Genomic DNA, 8,005 nt, shown 5'->3' with positions numbered 1-8,005 from the left:
CTCTGTAGTTCTAAGACTGGGGAGGGCCATGAGATCTGGTAGAAAGCCTTGGAAACAAAAACAGGTGTGTTGTACTTTGTGGTGGGAGCTGCTGCCTCCAAGGACAACAGTTAAGTTTGATCCTTGAACTCCAGTTTCATGTTGTTTATCTTTTAGTTTAGACTGATTATTTTTCTATTAGCAGAATTATCCATCTACACTGTCTGTTGTTTATTCATTCACCCTGTCTTCCTCTCTGACTCAGCCACAGTCTTTGTGTTTCTTTAGACTTCAGTATTCAGTATTGATCAGCTGACCTGACTTTGGGCGGCGAGCGGGGGTTTTTGGTTCCACAGCGGAAACCCACCACTTTCCCTCGGGGAACCATCTTGATCTGACATTGGCCGGAGGTGGTGTTGGCGTGGTAACTGCTTCCAGAGGCTCTGCGGCAGGAATAAGATACAGACAGGAAATGAGCTTCATACCAGAGATGGTTCGACAAACGGACAGACCTCAGAGAGAATCAGGTTTCTGTTTGATGGTCCAGACTGCAGCAGCAGTCCGGACTCCATTGTCCAACATCAACCCTGCGTCTAGTTTTTTATTCTCTGTTCAATAATAAAGAAGATTGTCAGTGAACCTGAGGTCTGCCTTATGATGTGGACTCACCGTAGCAGAGGTCACAGCGCTGAGGACAGTTCTTCTTCATGAAGGTCTTCCTCCGCTCACAGAAGCCAAGTCGAGCCCACGGATCACAGACTCGCTTCTTATCCAGACAACCTGCAACAAACAACAACCGTCGATCAACGATGGAAGAATTCAGATCATTTCCCACAGAGAAAACGACAGAAGCAAAATATACTAAAATATCAGAAGTTCAGTGTTATTATATATTATTATCATATTACTAATAACATGTTATCAGTGTTTTAATGATGCAGCAGTTTCAGTCTTAAGCTCCTCTTTTTATAAAACTCATCAAATGTTTTAGTGTAAAATGTGTAAAATCTGAATCACCAGCTGCAGTAGAGGCATGAGGCAGCAGAAAAAGTAAATACTCAAATCCAGCATAAATACTTTATAACTGTACTTAAGTACTATTAAATCAGACAAAATGATGTAAGTGAATCCTACATTCAACAACTTTGACTCATGTGAAAACAAAAGGAAACTGATTCAGACTCAATGAAATCGAGTTTGGATAAAATCACTTAACATGTAAATTCTCTGTATTGTTTATTTTATTTTTCTGCTATATTTGTGAGTTTAAATAGTGACACAATATGTAGAACTGTTGTATATATAATATTTTCAGTGATTATCAGTGAAGATTTGTACAGTTTTACAGGGACCTGTGTCAATCTCTTAATTTTTGGTTTTTTTACTTTGTTAAACTGAGTTATAGTTGAGTTTGTGGTAAGAGAAGATACTATGGCTGTCGGTAAGGACATTAAAAGGTGTTAAACCTCAACCTATGACAGTAACAGCTCGCTTCGTAGTCCTGAACTTCTCTGAAACCACTGAAAAAAAGATCTCATCTGTGATGAAGGACTGATTGACAGAACATTCAACCAATAGAAAGACACAGGAGGCGGGGCTTAGCTAAATGACAGGCAGATAAGGAAGGCAAATAAGGAATATATATTCAGAGATTCATGACAGGATATGAAATCTTCTCTACAACTACAGTTACTTTCCTTAACTGCAACCATTTTGGTTTTAACAGTTTTTATTAATCCACTGCTAACACACAGATCAGAGAACATTACCATAGAGTCTCTGGATTCCCCAGACGTCATCCTGAGCAATGTTCCTCTGGCCGGTGTAGGTGGCATTGGGATGCATCAGGGCCTGAGGGTCTCTGGAGTGCCACAGGCCGAGGGCATGGCCAATCTCGTGAGCCGCCACCTGGACTAGGTCGTTCAGCCAAACACCTGCAGAGTCAGACTCAGTCAGTCCACAAGACTAAACACTAAAGACCAATGTCATTGGCAATGTCAGAGGCAGTGAAGAAACTGAAACTGAGCTGTTATTAAACTGGAGGGCTGTTAGGTTGTTATCAAACACCTGTGTCCAGAAAGACAGTGATTCTGTCTCTTTACATAAAAACCCTAATGTAACCCCTGAATGTTAAGTTCTACGCTGATGATACTCTGTTGTATTTCAGTGACTGGTCTCTTCCTGCTGCTCCTCCTGCTCCTCCTCCAGTATAGTTACCTTGTTTCCAGCTGAACCTGGACTTGCCAAGGATCCAGAATTCATGGTTGTCAAAGTGGATTTCCCCTCGCGGCGGCAGGAAGGCATGAGCCAGCTCGCCATTCAGACCGTCAAAACATGGGTGGAGAGAGACCACCAGCAGTCGGTGTGGTTAAAGGTGTAGAAACCTAACACAGATAAACAGTGTTTTCAGATTTATAAAACCACATTCAGTGACTTCAGATGGATGGTTCTGGCTCATACCAATGGTGATGTCAACGGTGGCGTTGCCATCGGTAACCTCGGTGAAGGTCAGCGGAGACACGTCGCTCCACTTGGTGAAGGCGATGCTGATGGCCTTTCTGGTGTCCTCCACGTTCAGGGTGTTGGGAACTTGGTGATCCCTGAGACAAACACAGAGACAGGAAATGAGCTCTGACTTGTTTTCTTTCCCTGAGTGACGCCTGTCAGGACGAATGGAGCTCTGCCTCCTCCACAGGGACTGACTCTGATCTCAGCTGTCTGATTGGCAGAGCTTGTACGGCCTTTGCAGGCACAATTCAGGGTGATAAAACCATAAAAGACAGGCTAGCCAATCAGAGAGCATTCAGAGCAACAACTGGGCTTAAATCAGTTCCAATTCAGCAGCAGCGCTCACAGAGTCGCTCTGTGTTATTTACTTTACCATTAAAAAACAAAGAGATAAAACACCTGTCGACTGGACTGACAGCTGCTGGGCCTGAATATACACCACCACCTGATCAGCTGATCCCCATCATCACATTTCCATCTCATAACATTTTATACTTTTAATTTCACTACATTTATTTGACAGCTGTAGCTAAATATCTCTATCAGACCCCATTGACAAAAACAGGAATTTTACAGAGCAGAACACAGGAGCTGCTGGAATACCACTGCCTCCATCTGTTAGTGTGTTTGTGTTACTATGGTGGAAAGACATAATCAGATACTTTACTGAAGTAAAAGTACCACACACAGTAAGTGTCCAGTCCAGCAATTCCTGGTTAAATTCCTGTTTTTGTCAATGGAGTCTGGTAGAGAGATATAGTGACGTTTCTGGTTAAACTCTTTAATATAAAGCTCTGTCTCTGTGTTAAACACCTGTATGTGATGTTGTGGTGGGTCCACTTGTGTCCCAGTGGGTTGATGGCGTAACGTTTGTTTTCTTGTTCCCTCATGAACTGAGCGGCTTTCTCTGCTGCTGCTGCCGGACGTCTGAAAAACACACAGAACAACCATGATCATTAACCAGTCAGCTGCAGTTCCTCTGTTGTCCACCAGGTGTTACTGTGAGCGGACTCTGCATGTACAAGGTCAAAGTTCAGCCTCAGGGTTGGACTCTGCAGCTTCACTGGGTTTCCTCAGGATCAGTCAGAGACGTGGCAGCAGACTGATTCTATACAGATGTGAAACTCTTTCCTTTCCATGTGTTTCTCCTTTGAACCCCCCCTCACCACCTCCTCCACCCCCTCACTCTGAAATATCTGTCACCCACATGTGAACCTCCTCTGATCATCCTCATCCGTACACCGACACCGACACCGACTGTTGACTCTTCACCATTTAAACCAGACTGTCTGTTTTATCTTGATAATAATATAAAACTAATAAATTACTATTTCTTTTTGTCTATGAAACTAATTTAATTTGGAGCCAAAGGTTCACATCTGAATTAACTTTCATTAACTGACTCATCCTGTTTTAACAGACTCCTGCAGTGATGATGTGTTTCTGTAGTCCAACCTGAAGTCAGCATCAGCCTGGTTCCTCCACAAAAAGCCAGTGGGATTTTTTCATTGTGTTTTGGATTATTCCAGAAAATAAACAGTGAGCAGCTAAAGTTTCTGATCCTTCAGGTTTAGTTGATCAGATCATCTTCACAGATGAACTCCACTGTTCTGATGTTTGAAGTAAGAAGCTAATGTTAGGCTATAAACCAACTACACCACGGTCACATGGTGTCAGGTCAGTTCAGGATCAGCTGGTGACGTGAACAGGGTCAACTCAGACCTTCAGAGGGTCTACAGGAGCTTTTTAATACCATAAAGTTTTATTGTGAAAGGTTTGTGTGTTTTATTTTGAAAAGTGTGAGTCACTGATTATTTCATCACTGATCTGATGATTATGTTCAGATTTAATCAGTGAATCAGATCAGTTTTATCTAAACGTCACTGAGGGGGAGGGGCAGTATTTTTTATTTCTCCTCTTCAGTTCTTCTGATTTAATTCTTCTGTTTATTTTGCTTCTTTAATTTTAAAAACACTGATCTGAGATCTGCTCTGAGTTCACCCTGAAGCGCCTGATTTAATCTGAAACTGATCTGAGGTCAGTTTTTATTAAGGAACTGATTTTAATGAACTAATCAATACATCAATCAGACACAGAGACAGAGGACACTCACCTTCATCACCATCATCATCATCAGCAGCAGCAGCAGCTGAAGAGGGTCCATGATGAGAACTGGATCCTACAGAGTCCGACTCATGACCCGCCTGTTAATCAGCCTGTCAATCAACCAATCAATCAGTCAGTTAATCGATCAGCCTGTCTGTGCGTCATCAGACGCGTCTCCAAACTAAAGATTTCCAAAGGTTTATGCAGAGCTCTCAGGTTTCCTCAGGACCCTCCTGGACCAGGAGAACCGACCCGGAGCGTCCGGATGCGCGCGAGGAAAAAAAGAGAAAAAGATCTGAACCAGACCCGAACCGTCCCGGATCAGTCCCGCCTGCGTCCTCGTCTCTCCTCCTCGTCCCCTCACAGTCCTCCGTCCTTCTGTGTCAGGATCAGATAACCCGGGTCGATCAGAGTCCGGACCAGGTTCCTCGTGCTCGGCTCTGGAACAAACTGAGGGAACTTCCCGGACAGTGCGCTCCTTACTGCAGTGGGGCTGGTCCGGAGGGGCGGGGTCAGGTGTGTGTGCTGGTGTCCATTTACACAGACACGAGAAATGTGGAGTTTAACCCTTTTACTGCAGATTCACTGACGCCTCTGAACCGAGTCTGAACCTATTCCGGTTCCTGCAGGACTTCATTCTGATGAGTCAAACTCTTTTTTTATTCTCTGCAACGTCGAAGCTGTTTCTGAGGATCTGAGCAGCAGATGAACAAACACTCAGACCTGGACCTTGTTGTTCGCTCTGGAGGCCTCCGTGGGCCCGCAGGGTTTGGGGCCACAGGTAGGGCCACCCCGAGATGTTTTCTCAGCAGCAGTGGTCCAGATGTGCAGAGTTTGTCAGAACATCTGTCCAAACAGACTGTTGACCATCAGCCTCCTCTGAACCTCCAGAGCTGCTGAGAGGTCTGAGTCTGTTTCTGGATCCTCCTCATGTTCAGTCTGACGGTTTGAAGGTCTGAAGGTTTGAGGGTCTGAGAGTCTGAAGGTCTGAGGGTCTGAGGGTCTGAAGGTCTGAAGGTCTGAGAGTCTGTGGGTCTGAGAGTCTGAGGGTCTGAAGGTCTGAAGGTCTGAGGGTCTGAAGGTCTGGGGGTCTAAGAGTCTGATGGTTTGAGGGTCTGAAGGTCTGGATCCTGGACTTCCTGAAAATCTCCTGGTGAAGATCAGAGATAAAAACTCAGAATGAAACTTATGAATGTGAATAAATCAATAAACTTCAGATCCTCTTCATGGATCTGTTTTGTACTGGATCCAAAAGGGACCAGAATCAGACCAGATCTGGATCTGATTCTGGACTAAATGAACCTGCAGTTTTTTTTGTTTCTGTCATGTTTGACACAGAGTCAATAATCTGCGGGGTTCCTCGGGGTTCTGGTCTTGGCCCTGACTGGTTCTGACCAAACAACAGATCTGAGTCAGAACTGGTCCTCTAGTGGTTCAGGTCTAGGCTGGTCTGAGGACAATCTGTGACGCAGATCAGCAGTAGCTGCATCAGCTCACAGTGGAGGGAAATCAGTAACTAAGTACATTTACTCAAGTACTTCAGGAGTAATTTGAGTATTATTTTTCAGCTTCAGTTAAAATCAGCTCCAACAGTAAATATATATTATACTCACATACTCTGAAGTAACTGATTCAATGCAATACTTTTACTTGTAACTGAGTACTTTTCCTGCAGTAGAGTATCAGAGTACTTCCTCCCTCACTGATGGAAACAAACATCATATTCTCTGGATCCAGTTTTAATATAAATATTAATGAGTTTCAGCTTTAAGAGAAAAAAATAAACTAATCTTTGCTGAAGCAGATTTATTCTATAATCCCCCCCCCCCCCCCCCCCCATTGTTTACACTGTCTGTATTGTCTTTACTGTGTGTTACTGATTGTGTATCTTGTTGATTGTGTTGTTGTTTATCTGTCCGCCCACACCCGGCTCCTCGGTCCAGCTCGGTCACCTTCACCCTGACAAACTGCTGAATGTTAAACAGCCTCATTAAACCCTCTGGACCAGGTCTGACTGCTGGAGCCGAGCCGCCTGGCACACTCCCATCATGCACTGCAGCAACGCTCTGACCTCACACCCACTTTGTCTGCTGGCAGCGCCGCCTCTGATCGATACCTCACAGAAACCTGAGAGACATCTGAGACCAGAACTGAGACCAGAACCACCTGAAACCAGAACCATCTGAGACAAGAACTGAGACCAGAACTGAACAGGTGCATAGAAGGTAAAGTACAACTACCTCATAACTGTACTGAAGTACTGTACTTTAGTAAATGTACTTAGTTACTTCCCACCGCTGATGATTACCTTATAACATGGACAGTGGGAAATGAAACTACAGCCCTTCACAGCTACTGACAGATGTAGATAGAAACAAACCTGTTTCCTGTTCTAGTTTCTGATTGGTGTGAACTTCCACAGTAATTTTGTTGTAATTTTGTAGTGTCGTTACATCACTAAAGGTCCACTTACTTGTTTTGTTCCGGACCTTTTATTTGGTCTTCAGCAGCAGTTTCCTCAGTCAAAGGTCAGGATCCATGTTGATGACTTAACATTTGTCCTGACAGTCTGTCTGTCACCCTCACCCCACCTCCGTGGACTCAGTCAGGAGACGTCGACCTGTCGTACCCATCATGCCTCTGCGTCTCTGCCTGGGAACCCCAGGGGCCTCCTGGCAGCTGTTCAGACCCGGGGGGGGGGTTCTGGCAGCATGTCACTCAGAGAGACGGAGGAGGAGACGAACTTTCAACCAGAGCTGAAGGACGAGGATTTAATTACACCTCTGTCCATTCATCTGTCCATCCACACACTCACACATGGAACACACATACACAAACACACACACACTGAGCAGCAAGTTCCCACATCTCCGTCACCTCGTCTTGTTTTTACAGGCTGTTGGTCGTCATGGTAACGAACAACAGCCAGAAAAACCCAACATGTCCTCTAGGTCAGAGGTCAACATATCAGCCCCCCCCCCAAAACACAAACACAAGAAACACTGAGGTTTACATAGAATCCCAGTGAAGCATGCTAAAGGTACATGTGAGTTTCTGCTATCGCTATAGAGCTAACATTAGCATTAGCAGCTGTTTACGTCAGCCATCTTTGTGTTTATAAGAACAGGTCCTCTGAGCAGCTGCTTCATCCTCTCCTGTTGGACTGAGACAGACCGGACTCTACACAGCGCTATTAGGAGGCGGGGTGGGGCTAGCTGTTAGCATGCTAATGTCAGGAGAAGAAGTGATAGAAACACAAGAAGAGTTAACACCAGTGTTACTGTCAGCTGTGAGTAAGCAGCTGCTAATGCTAACGTTAGCGATGTAGTGATAGCAAAAACTGACATATAGCTCCTTTAAACTACACGATAGGTTCTAATATCTGAACTTCATTGATAATGTTTTGATTAAA

At 44.5% G+C, this 8,005-nt stretch overlaps 1 pseudogene; it reads right to left on the bottom strand.

Annotated features, from left to right (window-relative positions):
* Positions 1-266: 266 nt before the first annotated feature.
* LOC108889209 (matrix metalloproteinase-23-like) lies at positions 267-5,113 on the bottom strand (annotated as a pseudogene).
* Between the last annotated feature and the right edge of the window lie 2,892 nt (positions 5,114-8,005).

This window comes from Lates calcarifer, unplaced genomic scaffold, assembly GCF_001640805.2.
Source record: "Lates calcarifer isolate ASB-BC8 unplaced genomic scaffold, TLL_Latcal_v3 _unitig_1484_quiver_2265, whole genome shotgun sequence".
NCBI lineage: Eukaryota > Metazoa > Chordata > Actinopteri > Centropomidae > Lates > Lates calcarifer.
Note: the sequence above shows the minus strand (reverse complement) of the source record. Positions and strands in the feature narration are given on the sequence as shown.